Source organism: Triplophysa rosa, linkage group LG8 (assembly GCF_024868665.1).
Source record: "Triplophysa rosa linkage group LG8, Trosa_1v2, whole genome shotgun sequence".
Taxonomy (NCBI): domain Eukaryota; kingdom Metazoa; phylum Chordata; class Actinopteri; order Cypriniformes; family Nemacheilidae; genus Triplophysa; species Triplophysa rosa.
In genome coordinates, this window is record NC_079897.1 from 15136380 (window position 1) to 15155971 (window position 19592).

General features: G+C 38.0%; 1 protein-coding gene across 2 annotated transcripts in view; it reads left to right on the forward strand.

Annotated features, from left to right (window-relative positions):
- ncalda (neurocalcin delta a) overlaps window positions 1-19592 on the forward strand; it is a 60527-nt gene that overhangs the window by 24617 nt on the left and 16318 nt on the right. Inside the window, exon 1 of one of the 2 annotated variants that reach the window (XM_057340098.1) lies at window positions 2061-2246. The exons of the other annotated variant lie outside the window; for it this stretch is intronic. The gene's annotated coding sequence lies outside the window, so the exon portion shown is untranslated. Of the gene's footprint in view, window positions 1-2060; window positions 2247-19592 lie in introns of those variants that run through there. 2 annotated transcript variants of the gene reach the window in all.

The following is a 19592-nucleotide window of genomic DNA, read 5'->3' on the forward strand; positions in this document are numbered from 1 at the left end:
CTTTTAAAGACGGCATATTTTTATGGATTTTTTACGCAAGGTTCAAAAACACTGTAGTATTTAGGTGTCTTACTGTAGTTAATGAGTGAATACTATAGTATACTAAAGTTTTTTTCATGGGGGCAAAAATATTACTATTGTATCGTAAAAAAAGGAAAACACAGAATCCAGAAAAAAAATTACGGAAAAAATGGAATTTGGGAGAAATTAAAATGGATTTCAAAGTGCCCTAGTCACCTTTGGTTTTTGTTCAGTGTGATTCAGGACCAGGAGAGTTACCCCAAGAACATTAAGCTTAACACATGATTTATAAAGAGAATGTCAGAATGTTCAGTTGATTAAACCATGATTTTTCATGCGACACTGAATTAGGGATGCTCCGATACCAATATCGGTATCGGGCCCGATACTAGGCTAATGTACTGTAAAAAAAATCTGTACTCGCACTCTGTCTTTAAAAAATGGTATCTGTGCATCCCTACACTGAATAGAGCATAAAGGATTCATTAGCTATTTTTAAGTACATTTATAGGAATCCGTTTTCCCTTATTTTTAAGCAGCTGGTAATGTTTATGCGGACTATAAATACCTTCCTCTTGACACTCCTCCCCACCCAAAGCAAGTTTCAATATTTTGCTCACCACAAGCATTCAGTTGCATGTTTTCATTCATTTGGCAACTTATTTGTTCGTGTTTGGTCATAAACAAATATCAGTCTTTCCCACAAGCATACACTCCCTCTACTCTACCCATCATCCCTTTAGGGGATGCTTCCCCTCTTTCCATGCAGTGCCAGAGCTTCCCCCCCTGTGGTGCTCTTATTTCCTGACCTTGCCCTTTTTCTGTTGTCTTCACTTCTTGCCTCATTTTAGAAGCTTGGATACCTCTATTCAACTAGCCACCAGATGGTATTCAAATTAGACCTCTTGCATAGAAGCAGAAATTTTTTCCATGCTCATGGGCCAGAGAGAGGGCGGGTTCACTCTGAAACGGTGACCCAGAGACCCAAGTGCGTCTCTTTCCGTTGTCTGTAAAGGAATCCAGAGATGATGGCTCGCCCCATGGGCTGCCAGGTCATTGCAGCCTGCAGATCCTTGTATGTTTTTGACAAGTTTAGAGAAATGTTTGCTATTTTTCTGATGATATGGTGTTAAAAAGATAAACTAACAACTTAGAACCTCAATACAATTCTGGAATTCAGTTGCGTTTACCCCAAAATGATGATTGTTGTTGGTTGTAGTTTAAAAAGTTTTGGTTTTTCTCTTAAAGCTTGTTTATATTCTCGTATACCATATACGAGATAGCCAGCGATGTTGGCATTAGTTTGTCAAGTCAATAGTAATAGTAGTGTTTGGTATTGTTAAACAGGAAACTAGACTTTGTAATACGCTGGTCAGCTGGTGTAATTCATAATTTCTCTTGATTTTGAGGTTGATGTAATTGTAAAAAGCTCTCCATTTTAAGGCCGCTTTGATGACATTGCATCACACTAACGTTGTAGTTCTCAGGCAATTGGATAACACAATGTTTCTTTTTAGAGTACTGTTGACATCATAAATCTGAGGTCTGTTTATCCTCTGCCTTCCTCTGTGGTTCCGATTACCAAAGAATGTTTATAATCTTGGTCCAAAGCCTCATGGGAACCATTGACTCAGCACCCGACTGCCTCTGTTCCTGTTATTATTGAGAGATTTCTGTCTGGTTTTGCTGAAAACTCAATGTGTTACTCTGCTTTTCATAACTCAGAACGGACACTTTGTGCATTGCATACTTTTTTTTTTTGTCTTAACACTTTGCCTGTCGTTGCCATTCGGTTTCTTTTCACCGCCGATCGCAGCTTCCTTTCGACACTGAAGCTTTTCTTACGACGCTCTCTCTCCTGCTCGTTTTGGCTGAAGATTAGACTGTGGTTTTGTGAGGGTCTCATTCAGCACAGCCTCTGACAGATGACCTATTGAAATCACTACAGAACCGTCTGCCTGTTGCCAGGGCAACACTCGCTCGCTTCTGCTTTTTATGCGGTCACGTGACTGGCTGTTGACGTCACCGGGGGAGGGACGCTGTTAGAGTTTGGTCCACTCTTGGCTGCACAGGGCTTCGAAGAATCTTGGGGACTTGTTGAGTTGACACGATCGGTTTTTGCTTTGCTGGTCTCTACGTGCTGTCTGTTATCATCAGGTGAAAAGAGGCGGGTGATGGACTGTTGAAGGCACTGATTCGCAGGGGGTAAAATAAAACGTTGAGAGGTAAGTTTCATTGCGTATTTCTTTTTTCTTTTCAAATCCAAAGGGTTTTTGATGGTGCATCAGGGCCTTCAGCAGTTTCCGAGCATTCTTAATGGAAGAAAAGATGTGATCGGTTTGCTTGCGAGAGAAATGTCATTGTGAATATCTGTGCACAGCTGTTGCATGCGCTCACTCTCTAGAAGTCTATGAATAGGAGAGAGAGGATATAGTTAATGGTTTTCCCTTTGGATGATTCTCTTGATAAACTCCCTTTTAGGAATGAATGGCATTTCCAAACATTTCATCTCTGTTTTTAGACCTTCTAAATCTTTTCGAAATGTAGAATAAGTAGAGTCCAGTATCACGAGTACGTATCAGAGTAAACGTACTCTGACTATCATAGCGGAAACTGCTCTAGCAGAGAGACTCGTGGTAAAGGAGAAGCGGGAACCGGCTTAATCTTTTCCAATTTATCCTCTCCTCTTCCCCAACTTTTAATTTTCACCTTCCCCCACACTTTCACTCCTCACTTAACTCATACATGTGGGTGAGCGTGTGTGTGTGTGTTAAAAACACTTTCTCTCTCTAAAGAGAGATGCATTTGCGCCGAATACCAGAATAGCCCATCCCCCTGTCGCATTGAACGTGGGTGGAGAGTGATCTTCGTCAGGAAGAAAACATTTAGTGATAATTGCTAGAGTTGTGACAGCTCATAGCCAAACTTACTACACTTACGTCATTCCTGTATGGCTGACTTTTTTTTAGTGGAACATTTGATTTGAGGGTATTTTTCATATTAAATCAAGAGGACTGTGGCTCTCAAGCTCCGAAATAACAAAAAAGTTGCATTTATAAACCAATGGTTCATTTTAGTTTAGAGTTAGTTTACGAATTGATCAGATTTTCGAAATACAACTCACTGACTTCATCCGGTCATAGCTGTTAACAGCCCACTGGAGGGAAAGATTACATTTACATTTAGTCATTTAGCAGACGCTTTTATCCAAAGCGACTTACAAAGAGTATAAGGAGCAATAAGCGATATGTCATACAGGAGCAATAGTGCAATAGGTGCCAATACAAAGTTACTAGTTTTACCAAAAACTAGACCCCACTACCTGTTGAGAGAAAGCGAGAGGGTTAGTGTTTTTTTTTTTTCATCTGTCTGTCAAGTATTCACAGAAGAGGTGGGTTTTAAGTAGTTTTTTGAATGTTGTGAGAGATGTGGTTGACCGGACCGAATTAGGAAGAATGTTCCACCAGGAAGGAGTTGTGAATGAGCGGGAAAGCGATTTACTTCCGTTATGGGAAGGCAGTACAAGACGCCGCTGGTTTGCAGAACGCAGGGATCTTGATGGGGTGTAGGAGTGTAGGAGGGTGTGAAAGTATGTCGGTGCAGATCCAGTGATAGTCCTGTAGGCAAGCATTAGTGACTTGAATCTGATACGGGCTTCAACCGGTAGCCAGTGGAGGGAGATGAAAAGGGGCGTCACATGAGCCCTTTTGGGCTGTTGGAAGATTATGTACAGTCGGATGATTATTGAAAAACTGAATCCCGAAGGGTCATCAGGAACCTGACGAAGAGCAAACACTGTTGTAAATCCAGCAAATTAGCCTGGAGGATTGGTCCAATATCACTAATCCTTAGGTGTGCTGTGGTTGAGGTGGCTAATTCGTGTGAATTCGTATGGTCTTATTCGTACGTTTTAGTACGATTTTCAACTAAATAACATGTTGCTATGACAACACGTTGCACTCGCACACCTGTCAAATTCATTAAAATTATTTCTACATGATTTTAAGAGGTAAAAAGTTGGTTACTTGCTACCCTAAACAATGCCAAAAGAGTTAAACAAATATATATATATATATATATATTAGGGCTGCAGCTATCGATTCTTTTACTAATCGAGTATTCTACTGATTTTTCCATCGATTAATCGGGTATTCGGATAATAAGTACTTTTTTTTATTAAAAAGCAATACTAAATATACAAGAGAAAATAAGACAGGTCTCTTAAAAATGAGTAAAACAACTAATTTGTTTCCTTTTTAGAACAATTCGTTTTTATTGCTGAAATAGCATACATTAATATCTGCGAAAACTAAACCCATTTAGTACATTCCATTGCCATATTAAATTCAAAATGCAATATAATACAAATATATAAATAAGAAACATGAATAAAAATGGAACTAATAATTTCAAACAATAGCCTATGACTTTTATTTTGGCAGGTTGTCAGAAGACCCTTATTTTTTAGTATGTCTGTTTCTTCACTCAAACAATAACATGTTTGTGAAATAAACTCTCAGCGCAACTCTGGAGGTGAAGTTCATGTCCTCATTCAGCGCAGACGCAGACAAATTCATGAGCATCACGCGTGTAGCACGTTAAACTGTGCAGTTCATTCACTCAGACACGCAGACCAGACAGATGAAATGTGTAAATAACAGGATTCGGTGTCCACTAGTCCGCATCTAGTTTGATGGACTCAATGCAGCCGGAAAACAAGTTTCACTCGTAAAATAGACTAAAACTAAGTAAAATATCAGTTCACCATTTCAATAAGCTATTAGGGCTGTGACGGTGGCAGTTTTTTACCACCACGGTGGTAATAGACAAATCGACCGTGGTGGTTGAGAAATATATATTATTTATATAAATAATATTTATATTATTATATTTGCGTGTAGCAACCACATGACGAGTGGAAGAGAAATATAGACCTTATTTAAATACTTGAAATTGTTAAATAATTGAAATATGATATCTGAAATAAATGAGGATGAAACATCCGTCAATGTTTAACGCGCAAATCCATCAGTGAAACGGCACACTACAGCATATAAAACATTTAAATAAACATCAGTAAATAATGAAAACTTAAATGATATAAGAAAGCTAAATACTAAATAAAAAAGCTCTTGTTGCAGTAACTTCAGTCAGTGGCGTATTAACCCTTACAGTCCTTAACAATTCCATTTGAAACAAACTGTTTAAACCTACATTGGCTTTCCTATTCAGATTGCCATAAAAACTTTACTTTTTCCGACTCGTTGATGTGAAACTTACTTGTTGACATTGTCCAGATTAAAATGTGTACAGCTGCACTAAATGCGCGTTCAGAAGATGTGCACAGGAGCGCAAATGAAGAGATGTCTCTCCGCAACCGCGGCAAAACCTGCGCGCGCTCCGACACTAAGCAAGCGGGTCATAGCCAGTTTTGATTTTACGTATCTGTTCATTTCACAATAAGATCCATTGCAGAAGCCGCAGAATAACCTGGGTTTTGCCGTGCAGGCCTGCGCTCGAACGCACCAACGGACACGTATGCCAATAATTTCTGTTAATTTAAAATCTTTTAAATAAAACCACCCACAACTGAAAGGCTACAACTAGCAATCGTTATCGCAACTCTCATATTTATTACACCTATATTTGTCAGAGTGACGTGCACTACCGCCGGTGGCAGTTCACCACCGTCATGGCACTTTACCATCGCGGTGGTGCGGTTGTTACGGCAACCGTCACAGCCCTATAAGCTATCAGTTATTTATCAGCATGAGAAACACGTGTGAGCGTGTGAACATACTAAAATGCGTGTGTCTCACGGTGAATGCATGACACTGTAACATGAATAGAGTTTAGCGGGCTGTGCGTCAGTAATAACGGTCCGTGGGGAAACGCAGTGCTCCGTGTGTACTGTAGTTAAATGGATTAAACGAGGCTTCGAGGCAGCAAAAATTACCTCGATGATTTTTTGTATTCGAATAACTCGAGTTACTCGAGGAATCGTTTCAGCCCTAATATATATATTTTGCCTTACTGTTTTAAAACGTTTAAAAATCACTAAACACTTGTAAACCTATTTACTACATATGCCTGCTAAGATTCAAAAAACGTGACACAAATTGTAAACTGTTAAAATATAAACACCACATATTTGATTGAATGTGCAGCTGCTGCCGTTTATTCAAATAACAGACGTTGGCCGACGCAAAGAATTGTGGGTTATCTCTAGCAACGAAGGATACACCTTATGTGTCCTCCGAATTCTCGTGAAAGTAGGTCGCATTAGAAGGGTGCATACGGAGTGTCCTACCGGCTTTTATGAAATGAGACCGCCTCGATGACGTAGCAGGCTTCAAATGAGACCTCCAGAGGACGCTGCCTTCCAAAATGAGAGACGGCTTATGAGAACTATAGTACTACTTCTTCTGCACCGCTTATATGGAGTTTCTGCACAAGAGCGCCCTCTGGCTTTCAGATGCAGCAATATTTAACCGTCCTTCACTGACAAACTGCGCATGATAAATCAGAGCTAATTGGGGCTGTGACAGTGGCAGTTTTTTTACCACTGCGGTGGTTATGGACAAATTAACCGCGGTGTTGCGGTGGTTGGGAAATATATATATTATTATTTATATATAAATAATATATAAAAATCTTATTTATATAATTATATTTACTAGTTGCAACCACGTGACGAGTGGAAAAGAAATATGCCTATATATAGACCTTATTTAAATGCATTTTGAAATATGATATCTGACATTAAAGAGAATTTAATGTCAGTCCCTGTTTAATGCACACATCGTCAGTAAAACGGCACACTACAGCATATAAAACATTCAAATAAACATCAGTAAATAATGATAACTTGTCAGAAATTTAAATATTAGATGAAAAAGCATTTGTTGCAGTGACGATTTCAGTCAGTCGCGTATAACCCTCACAGCCCTTAACAATTCCAATTGAAACTAACTGTAAACCTACCTCGGCTTTCCTGTTCAGATTGCCATAAAACAGTTACTTTTTCCTATTTGTTAGGGATGTAACTCAGCTCGCGATGCGATTCACGATACTGATCTCACGATACGATTCATTCACGATTTATTTTTACAAAATGAGTTGAGACAAATTAGGAATTAACAACTGCCCTTTTATTATTTCTTAAATGCTGCACGTTTCTTTGTGAAAGAAAATTTGATTTTATGTCAAATAACAAATCAAATTCTAAATCAAATAAAAAATGAATGATACAAAAATCGCTTCAAAATAAGCATACTAAGACTTTGTCTGTGCTTTTATTGGATTTTTTACATTTAAGAAATATCAGCATATCCACGTTTTCCAAGTTTGCAGTAAACACAGCGGCCCCTGCTGTTCAAAACATGTATTGCGATTCAAATAATAGCTCAACCGGCTTGAATAGTCACATAATATGATATATGGATGTTTTATTTATATTTTACGTTAACATACATGCAGCTTGACAGCCCCAAATCCTCATTTACTTTTAATTTCAGTGGCCAGGATAGTTTGTGTAAATTTTTATTTTGCAAAGCTTTCAATTAGTGTGTCTTAGGATCATTTGCCAGTAGCTAATTTTACCTGTACACCCTCCTCAGGGCAAATCTAAAGTAGCTTGACGTTTGGGCTTGACTCTGACAGCGAGACATATTACTTATAGGCTATTAGATGCTATCGGGTTCCTGTAGTGCCGTGGCAGTATTTCCTATACACAAACACATGTACGCAAGGCCTACTGGTAGTTCAGAAACACATGGCATCAAAGACAAACACACTTGTGCGTTGGAGGCCTGCTGGCAGTAGGGATGAGAGACACGGTTGGCAGCTTGTTCGGCACAGCCCACGTGTGTGGGAGGAGATTATCCTTGCCACAACCACTGCTATTGTGTGTTATCAGCCCTGTCTGTTATTACAGCGCTTGTCTGCATGTGTGTATGGATAGTGTGTAGGCGGCGCTTGTGTGTTGTGTATTTATTAAGCGGTTTGAATTCACAGAGTGGCAAATGAACATTATTTTTTTCTATTATCAACCTCTTTAGAGCACTGTTTTAATAGCAGCCATTATCACTAGTCTGATAAACACTTAATGCAGTAAAGTATTTCAAACTTACAGTATTGGTGTTTGTTTCATTCTCAAGATTACAACTTCAGAGTCTTGAGTTTCACAGCCACTCACATACAAGGCGAGGTACATTACACCGCAAGTAGGGCAGCACACTGCATCACAGAACATGATGTTTCTAATAGGGATGCAACAATACAGCCCACCCACGGTTCAATACGTACCTCAGTTTTTTTACACGGTTTTTGGTTCGGTTCGGTTCTGATTGCTTGGCAAAGTTGGCACATAAGTGTTTTTTCATTATTCTATGCTTATGTGACAGGAACAGTAAAACGTTAAGAAAAAAAATATTGTATTGCAATTCTCTTTATTTTACTTTATTTGACTTATTTGATTATCCTGAAGCAAAAATCAACTTGTACAACTTCCTGATGCATTTAATAAATGTGAAGATTTACACTGGAAGCTCACAGCAGTTCCTGGTTTACTGTTCATTGACATGCCAGTAAAATAAGCTTCTTGATGAGGTTTTGCACATCAGAGTTTTTAAAATAACGTTATGCAAACTTGCGATTGCTGAAATGCAAGTAAACAGACAACGTTCAGTGCGCATTTAACACTGCAAACACTAGCGCTCAATGGGAAAGGCAAACGAGAATATATATATATATATATATATATATTAACAAGGTGCGCCACTGCATACAATAAATTGGAAGAAATGCAATGCTAAATAGCTACCCGAAGGCCCTCTTGCTTTGACGTAAATAGCTGTCCGAAAGGCCACCGAGTGGCACAACTTTCGTTAAACGGACTTTTGCATGGTGCTGTAGACGCTCTCTCTGCATGTGCTGTGTGAGAGCAACGCAAACGTGCTGCTTTCGTATGCAGTGTAAAACACATGAAATAGTGTTGATGTGCCAAATTCGGAAATTATCACTTTGGTACAACGGGCATACAATAAAGCTACGAAGTCATTCTGGTGCTTCCAATGGCCAGCCCGCGTCTGTTCGTCAGCAGCACATTTATCCTTGTGTTGCAGACAGTCTAGCTTCATCGCTCGACCACCATTCGGCATTAGATATTTACTCATGGGGATGCGTTTATCTATCTCAGCGCACAGACATACAGACAAATACGGACAGAGCCAGTTCAGAGAGTAATTAAGCGCACAGAAATAATTTAAACGCAAAACCAGAAAACAGACATTTACCTGCGCGTATTGAACCATGGAGGTTGTACCGAATACTATATTTAGAATTTTGGCATGGCATCCCTAATTTCTAAGCATGAACTTGAGTTCAAAGTCAGTCCAAAACTGTGTATGCAACTTTTGTCTGTACAGTGATCAGATTCAAAGTTTTTTGCAATTCAAAAATGAACAAATTAGTGCCATTCTTAAACTGCAATATACAAAAAAAGTGGTGCAACAGTGCAAGCGAAAAGATCAAAGAGTCACATTTATTATGCAGTTATTTAAAATAGGGTGTAGTACATCCATTGATAATGAATTGGGGCAAATATAATTTAATTTATTAGAAATTGTGCGTGACACTTATTTGCAGGGCAGAATTGAGCAGCCTCTAAAGCTTAGCGCAGCCAACCAACGTGCAAATCATTGCTGTTGAGTTTTATAGTCTTTCAGAAAATCTCTCACTTTTTACTCGCACACAAATTCCTACACCTCTCGCTCAAAAAAGAGTTTGTGCACAGTATTGCTGTATGCTAATATGGCTAATGCTTCCAATAACCTAAACAAAGTCAAATACTCAGTGACTTCATTGCATGGCTTATTAGAACAGTTTTTTTGGAGAATGTCTATCAATGTAATGATGGTCTGTTTCTCTAAATGCCTTGTCTTAAGCTTCCTTTTCAAACTTATTAGGAAGCACTTGAACAATGTTTAGATTAGGGCTGCAGCTATCGATTATTTTAGTAATCGAGTATTCTACTGATTTTCCATCAATTAATCGGGTATTCGGATAGGGCTGTGTATTGGCAAGTGCCTCTCGATACGATACATATCACGATAGATGGGTCACGATACAATATATTGCTATGTATTTCGATACGATACACATTTGCGATATATTGCAATACTTTTAATAGAAAATGTAAAAAGTAGAGCTAGAAATACAACATGCTGTGCACCACCGGGGGTTTTCTGTAAGGATACGTGTAAAAACATCCCTTACCTCTGCAAGACTGGCCATGATGTGCGATGCATGGACCTTTAGATCAGAGGTTTGGGTTCTCAAACTGTGGATTGCGCCCCTCAAGTGGGTAGCACAGGGGAATAAGGTGGGTCACGCAAGTCACTTGGCTGTTGTGGTGCATTACAGTTAAAACACTGAACATGGGCAGTATAAAACCCCTGTTTCATCCGTGCTATAAATGTGTTGGTGTCACATCCGTGAAAGCACAATAAATGTCATTGTTACTTTTCTTAATAAACTTTTTGTCTAATGCACGGCAGTAGCCAAGTGACTTGTGTCATGACTTGCGAAGCTTACAAACAGCATTATTGTATATAACTCATTACTCCATGACTTATTTTGAAAACCAAAGCACACCCACACATCAGCTCTGAGAGCTCCAAGCGTTCTTATATTTTTCGCCATGCTCGCTTCCACTTACTTTTGGCAGTATGTATATGACATGATTTAAAAAAAATATCGATAGTAGAGGTATCACTATCAATACACTATTGAAAAAAAATACATTGCGATAGTTACATGTATCGATATTTTTGCACAGCCCTATATTCGGATAATAAGTATGTTTTCTTTATTAAAGAGCAATACTAAATATACAAGAGAAAATAAGACGGGTCTCTTAAAATGCACAACTAATTTGTTTACTTTTTAGAAAAATGTACATATTTATTGCTGAAATTGCATAAATTCATATCTGTGAAAACTAAACCCATTTACTACATTCCATTGCCATATTACATTCAAAATGAAATATAGGCCTAATACAAATGTATAAATATGAAACATTAATAAAAATAGAAAGAATAATTTCAAAGGTAAACAACTAACTTCAGCTTATGCATGATGCATTTAGTTTATCTAAATTAGTTTGTTTATTTTTTTATATTAAATAGTAATATATTTGTCCACATAAAAATACCGAGTTAATCTGACTTTTATTTTGGCAGGTCATCGGAAGACGCTTATTTTTTAGGGCGTTAGCTTCACTCAGTAAAATATTCATGAAATGAACTCTCAGAGAGCAACTCTGGAGATTAAGTTCATGTCCTCATTCAGCGCAGACGCAGACAAATTCATGAGCATCACGCGTGTAGCATGTTAAACTGTGCAGTTCATTCACTCAGACACGCAGAACAGACAGATGATGTGTAAATAACAGGATTCGGCGTCCACAAGTCCGCGTGTAGTTTTATGGACTCAATGCAGCCGGAAAACAAGCTTCACTCGCAAAATAGACATTAGGCAGTTGTGGCCTAATGGTTAGAGAGTCGGACTCATGACCAGAAGGTTGCCGGTTCGATTCCCAGGGCCGGCGGGTAACAACTGAGGTGCCCTTGAGCAAGGCACCTTACCCCTACTTGCTCCCCGGGCGCTGTAGTGATAGCTGCCCACTGCTCCGGGGGTACGTGTGTTCACTACTCTCTGGATGGGTTAAATGCAGAGGTCACATTTCGTTGCCTTGTACTTGTACATGTGCAATGACAATAAATTGAATCTAAATCTAAAACCAAGTAAAATAGCAGTTCACCATTTCAATAAGCGATCACTTATTTATCAGCATGAGACATGCATGTGAACAGACTAAAATGCATGCGTCTCGCGGTGAATGCGTGAGACTTGAGAGCCCTGTAACATGTACAGAGTTTAGCGGGCTGTGTGTTAGTAATAAGGGTCCGTGGGGAAATGCAGTGCTCCATGTGTACTGTAGTTAAATGGATTAAACGAGGCTTCGAGGCAACACAAATTGCCTCGATGATATTTTGTATTCGAATAACTCGAGTTACTCGAGGAATCGTTTCAGCCCTAGTTTAGATCATTCACAGGCTCTTAAGGAACTGAATATAGGCCCATAGTTTATTCTTGAAATAAGAATTGTAGAGCGTGTACCGAGGTGCTTTTTTCCGTGTCAGGGGGTGGATTGCAACACGGCCATTTGTCTAAACAGTTTATTATGTGGTACACATTGTAAGGTTGTGGTTGTATAGATGGACGAGATTGTTATATCTTTAGGTGATGTCATCATTTAACTTATATTTGTGCCAATGTGATGGCTGTCATTCTTGCAGACTAATTTGTAATATGTCTTGATGAGTGATAAGTAAAAACTGAACTCAGTGAATCCGACTTGAATTTGATCTCAGTTTGAAACAAACGAGTCAGTTTTTGACCTGTTTGTGTCAGTCTCATTCTCCACAGGGCACCTCATGTCATAAAATATCCTCCTCCATGCTGAGAGCTGAACACAGCTGTCGTTCTTTTGTTATGCTCTGAAGCTTTGCACACTGCTTTGTTACTGTGCATGTTCCCTGCAGAGATGCTTAAATGTTTAGAAATCTGTCTATAGCTCAAAATGATTTTTTTGCAATTACTCATCCTTATTTTATTCCAAACAAGTTGCTGTTTTTTTATAGAATACAACTTTTGTTGTAATAATATCTTAGCAGGGTTTTTTTACATATGAAAGTTGAGTTTTGGGGTGAACAGTTTGTTTAAGCCTGTAATGTGTGCTTTTTCCCTTTGCGCAATATAAACTACAGAAAACTGATTTTAAAATAATGAATTTATGAGTTTATTAATGGCATATTTATGGTATTTCTCACATCAAACACATGGCCTATACTAAAAATACTATTCTCAAAGCTTGCAAAGACGGATACTGCCACTGTGCCTACTTGGTTTGCACTATTTATGAAGTGTTAGTTGGAAGTGTTAATAGTCATTCTGTTTGTTTTCTTGGCTCTCCTCGCTCTTTTCTTTCCCCTGTGCTATTGCTTGTTGGCACAGCATCAACAGAAAATCTCTGTTATATTTTGCATACTTTGTTTCTTGGTTTCAGTTCCCTCCTCTACTTTTTAACAATGACAGAGACACCTCGCCTTGAACTAGGGATGTAACGATACACTCAGCTCACGATTCGGTACATATCTCGATGCTGGGTTCACGATACGATACACATCTCGATATTTTTAACAAAATTCAAAAATGAAACTGAAATTCAAATATTAAATAAACATTTTCAGTAACTTATTTTGTTGCACATACAACTTAATAAAGAATTTTAACATTTTAACTGAAATTAGAATTAAGATCAGTGTCAATTTTGACAGCAAATTTTTATTTAGTTTTAGTCATAGTCTTTTGACTAAAATGCAGTTTAGTTTTAGTCATCCCAGTTTATCATAGTTTTAGTCTATTTTTAGTCGACGAAATCTACATTATATTTATATTAGTCTACTAAAATCTATCTGGATTAACTCATTTAATTGGTGTAATGAAATGTTCCATACAAAGATTGAACTGTTTCGACATAATTTACTTTACCTTGGAATTAAATTAAACCTGGTCATTACCTTTATTTTTCAGAAAAGTTGAGTAACTACTGGATATGCATTGTTATAACAGAGAATATTAGACCATGAACGACATGTAGCAGTTCATTCAGTCTCATTTTGACTCAGTTGACTCGTTCGTTCAGTGTAGGGCGTGTTCATTCAGTACATTCAACCAATGAAACGCTCTGTCAGAGCTCACGCTCAAGTGTCTCTTTGAAGCTGCGCTGTCTTTGCTTGAGACAGTAATGAATGAGAAAAATCTTTCAAAAAGACATATTTGTAATGTATTTATGTAATACATAAACTGTATTACATTTCTTCAATCATGCAAATCACATACTTGTTTTTTAGCATGTCATCCGATCTTTTAATGTACAGTACGACTCACTTCATCGCTTCTCTGATCGGAACAGCGCTGGTTTCTTTTGTCTTTGTTGCATATCACGTTATGCAGCAGCTCACGTTAGGGGATAAATTAACATTGGCATATAAAAACGTTTGTGCTGCCTTTGTAATGAGTTTCGGGGTGACTCGCCTGCAGTCGCGCTTCAAGTTTACAAGTGTGTTTTAACGGCGATTGTGAAGGAAAATATGATGCTTTGTAAACTACTTGGAGACACAGATTGTGTCTTGTGCTTCTCTCTCTACCGCATATGTGAGATAAGCACACGTGACGCGCTGGCGCAGAGCAGGTAGTGTCTTGACCGCTGAACGAATAGAATTACAGTAAACATATCGTAAAATATCCCCATCTCTCTACGATGCGCATCGTAACATTTTTGCATCGCGAATTATCGTAATACGAAGTATCGTTACACCCCTACCTTGAACAGTTATATATGAATAAAAGACAATGCATCCAGACATCTAGATGTGGCTGTGTGTAGAGTATCATGGGAAAAGCCCACACTGCTCAGGACAGCACTGACAGAGCAGTAGATTTTTCTAAAGCAAAAGCTCTTTGTGGTTTTATCTAAATAAAACTTTAAATATAATCAATTATTTTTGTTTTTAGAAGAGTAAGAAGATTAATTTTGTATTAAAACTAGGGCTGTCAACGTTAACGCGTTAACGCATGCGATTAATTTTTTCAAATTAACGCGTGAGAAAATATTTATCGCAATTAACGCAGCATCCGTTTGTTTTGACATCCTTTGTCTAGCGTTACATTATGTAATCACGCTCTTATTCGTGTACAGGCTTTTAAACCACTTATGCGCGATTTGAAACAGTTGCTTTGAGGCGTTCAATGAAGATAGACAGCTTCTAAACTGTGGGACGCGGCAAAACACAACGAGAGGTCCAGTCTGGTGTGTACAGTAACGGCTGCGTCGGTGAATCTCTGTCAGACAGCGCATCCGTGTTAAGTTCTCTTTCGTGCTTGAATGGATAAAACCACACAAGATTATGTCAGAAAGCCCGTTTTGTCTAGCATTTTCTTAAGCACAGACTTCAAGGTGTAAAATAAAATCTTAAATGAATGCAAAGTGTTGTGAAAATGGGAGCGCGGTGACGGTCAGATCTGCGTACTAAGACAGCTCTTAAAGGGGCCACGTTCTTAAACGTGCTGCTGTGACTCCTGTCACTATGTTAATCAAAGAACAAAATAAAAGAAGAAATCAATGTGATTTTATAGCTTTAATGAGAATTCTTCTGCATTTAATTTATAATTTAGCATTAAAGACTGCAAAGTGTCCTTCAATTTCCTACATGAGCTCTCAATTATACTGTTGAATGGCTATAATTAATGTTAAAATAATCAATTTAATAGAGACATCAGTTACAATACTAATATCAAAATGTTAGCTTTCATAAAATGATGCTGTTAAATAAATATGTTGTTTCTACATCAATTTGAAGATTAAATGTGAAATTATTAAAATGTAAAAGTATATTTTAAAATAAAATTGTTGTGTGCGATTAATCGTGATTAATCACAGAAAAAATGTGTGAATAATCAGATTAATTTTTTTAATCGATTGACAGCACTAATTAAAACACATTATGTGCAGATGATAAAGTGTTTTGAATGGTGAATTTGTGAATAGCCATAGTGCTATTTGTTTAAATAGTGTATTCATTTGTTTTACTTCTGTTTTTGTTTCATTTTGGGAGTGTTACCTAGACATGTAAAAGGGGAAGATAATAAACAATGATCCTAATTATTATCATTTGAAAATAGACCTTTTTGTTATCCATATAAAGTTATTTTTCTGAACAACACACATTTTGTAACACACAAGATTTGCTCTATTCACTGTCCTCCTCAGCATTTCTCTTCTATCTCTCTCACCGTGAAACAATTGAAAGGTTAAAAGAGTATTCATTGCAGCAAATCAACACACGTGTCACATGAAAATCTGAATATTCACACTCTAGATATCTTTGCTGTCATGCTAGAATAGGTTGGTGTATGCTGTAGGGCCCTATGAAATCAGTTTTATTTTTTCCCAAATTCCGTTTTATTTTCATTTAATTTTTCTGGATTCTGTGTTTTCCTTTTTTTAAGATACAAAAGTAATATTTTTGCCCACATGAAAAGTACTTCAGTATACTACAGCAGTTACTCATTAACAATAATGAGACACCTAGATACTACAGTGTTTTTGAACCTAACGGAAAAAATTGGTAGTGAATGTAAATAAGTAGGCGTGGTAAACTCGGCTCTCTGCAAGTTGGGAATACTCTTTTGACCTTCTTTCAGTCTGTAGTTTCGTGATTCGCTCCAGTCCGGCGCTTCTCTCACCCGCAGTGCTCGTGCAGGGGTGCAGGTTTCTGCGCGTGCATATTAAAAAAGCTCATTCTCACGTATTTCAGAAGTCAGATTGTGTTGTAAAGCTTTAATAGTTTTTATAAAGTTCAACTTTAGGCGAGCCGAGGCGAAACTTGCGTTGAAATGTGCGATGATCCTCATAGCATGAGCGCTTTGACGTGACGTGACGTGCCGCAAACCCCCGTTTTGGGAGACGCGTGTGGAGTCACCAGAGACTCACAGTCCAAAGACAAGCGCAAGAATAAACAAACCTAAAGACAGAGAGTCGCAACACACTAAAAATGCTCATCTAATAGATCCTTTTTTCCCTTCATTTACAGATGTTGTGATGTATTGTTATAGAATTGCTAAGCGATATATCGATTATCGCAGAATCTGCGCATTGTGATATTATCGGTATCGTGAGCCCTGTATCGCGTATCGTATCGGGAGGTACCCTGCGATTCCCACCCCTGTGACGCAATCTCTTCTCTAAAGCCGGATGCACACTTTGCGATTTTGGCCACGATTTGTCTGTCTGAGGATCTTAAAAGTTCCTATGATGCTAGGGTGGAATCTTCATTGAAATGTGTTAGTAATGACAAACTCTGATAGTTTGCAACTAGGCTTGTGTCGGTGAGTTTCCAGACACAATCAATCACCTGAGGATGAAAGCAGCAGAGGTATGGACATCAATGATCGGCCTCCAAGACGCTGATCTGCAAGAGCTTAATTTCTACACCATTAGCAAATTACCACAGACATCAAGGGCCTTATTTTCGAAGCTCTGCTTTTAAGTTGCCGATGTGAATGATTGTGGCCATTGTAGGCTCCTTCAAGTAGAGAAAACATGATCTTGTTTTCACATCTTCTCTGCTTGATATTCTTGACTGTATTTGGCTAACAAACATGACCAAATCTCAACACTCTTCTATCATTGGCAAACTCAGTGAAACTGATTTAGCAGCAGCAGTTTGTAGAAATGTAATGGATTCCCATTAGAACCACTATCACTGTTCAATAGTCGCATCTCTCTGCACGGCTGAAATCCATATTGGATGGGGAAATGTGTTTTAGAGCTCCAGCAATCCGTCTAGGGGCGCAAACATCTGTAGTCTCATTGATTTTATTGTTTTCTACTAAAGGATGCTGCATGGAGTGTCTGTTTCCATAGCAACATGGCGAGGGGGTCACAGAAATTCATTATTGTACATGTAGACAGCATTGCTAACTGCGTTGTAATTAAGCCTTATTCTGTCCTCTGTGTTTAAATTAAGCTTCATTTTAATCAGGAGGGTTAATGCTGGATGCTTAATACCTGCCTGTCAGCCATGACACCTATTAGCTTAAAATATGGTTGCAAATATAACGTGTATATAAAATGCTTTGAATGTAGATAGTGTTACTGGAAAACCTCACCATCTGCTTCTGAGGATAATTTATAGTCTAGGTGTTTACATCTTCATCCACACTCAGATGGGAGAGTTAGAACATGAAGTCCAAACCCAAAGCCACTAATGGCCTCTATCATTAGACTGAATGGCCAGGACTTTGAGCAGACACACGGTGTTCTATGCAGTTAAAAACACATTGTCCTGAATCCAGTCTATTCCATATCTTTCGGTCTGTTGTTCTTTCTCTTTGTTCACTGTTTAAAAAAGCATGAAGTACAAACGTCATGAGTTGAACAGAAAAGGTGTGTCCTGGATTTGGAGAAGGTTAATGCAGTAAAATGCATGTCCTGCAAGAAATGTCAATACCTTTAGTCTTTATTCATGTTTAAAGGGATTGGTCACCCAAAAATGAAAATTCTGTCATCATTTAGTCACCCTCAAGTGGTTCCAAACTTGTAGTAGGTTTTTTGTTCTGCTGAATACAAAGAAAGATATTGTCGCTGTCCTTCCAAAACCCCGGATGTCCAAATTTTTCAGGAAAAGGAAAAAGCACTGTATTTTTAAAAATGATTAGTGTTTTCAGAGTTGACAAGCATTTTAAATCGTTTTTTATTGGTTAAATATTTGCAAACCCAGTGACAAACATAAAAGGTGTCATAATGATTTATGGCCAAAAATAAAAATCACGAAAAATGGAGATACGAGTAGGGATGCACCGAAACAAAAATTCTTGGCCGAAGCCGAACATGATGTGAAACACTTGGCCGAAGGCCGAATAATACCGAACATGTTTTTTTGCATTTCTTCTATTTATTAAGCCATTTTTTTCGCTATTGCACAAACTGAATAGTCAGAATGTGTTTTTTATAATTTGTCTTGCTTTTCAATAAAATACAATACAACTTAATATAAAATTGAGCAAAACAAAGTAAATTCAAACAAAAAATTGAGCCTGTGAATAGCCTATATTAATTAGGCCTATAACTGACTGCTAAAAGAATGTAAGACAGAACCTTTTAGATTATTGATATGTATTAAAATAAACCGTCAAATCACATGCAAACATTCCTATGTGTATAATGGTCTCATACACAAATGTACCGTTATTTAAAGCTCAATAGCAATACGTATAGGAATATGTACATATGATTTGATGGTTTATTTTAATACTCAATAATCTAAAAGTTGTGCATAATAGCTGACACACACATGAACACTGTACAGTTAGTTTTGTGGCTATAAATCATCCCCTTTAAAAGCTTTTGAAGTTGGAAAAAGGTATTTTAATGTGTACTTTAGAGATGGTCCGTAAAATCACGAAAGTTTAATGTCAAACCAACTTTATGCCAGTGAAACGCGGCAATGAACGCATGCTTTATATGCGCCACGCGCTCGTGTGTAAACACATTAAGACAATTTATAATATAATCTAAAATAAAACGGTATACAATATTCGTTAATGGTCCTGTAGGAGCTTGTTCTGTTGACAGACAGAGGCTTCAATTCCGCGAGTAGGCTACAGTTTGCAAAACTGTGTAAACGGATTGCGAAAGCGTGGGCACAGATTATGAATTTGTGGGTACAGATTTCAAAAACTGAGGGGACGGTTTACAAAACCGAGAGCACAGATTGTAAACTCGTGGGTACAGTTTATTAATCCGAGAGCACGGTTTTTTAAACTGTGGGAACAGTTTTAGAATCTGTGAGTACGGATTTTTAAACTGAGGGAACGAATTACAAAACTGTGGCCACGGATTTGCGGGTCTTGTTTTTTTTTCTCCGAGGGGTGACCAG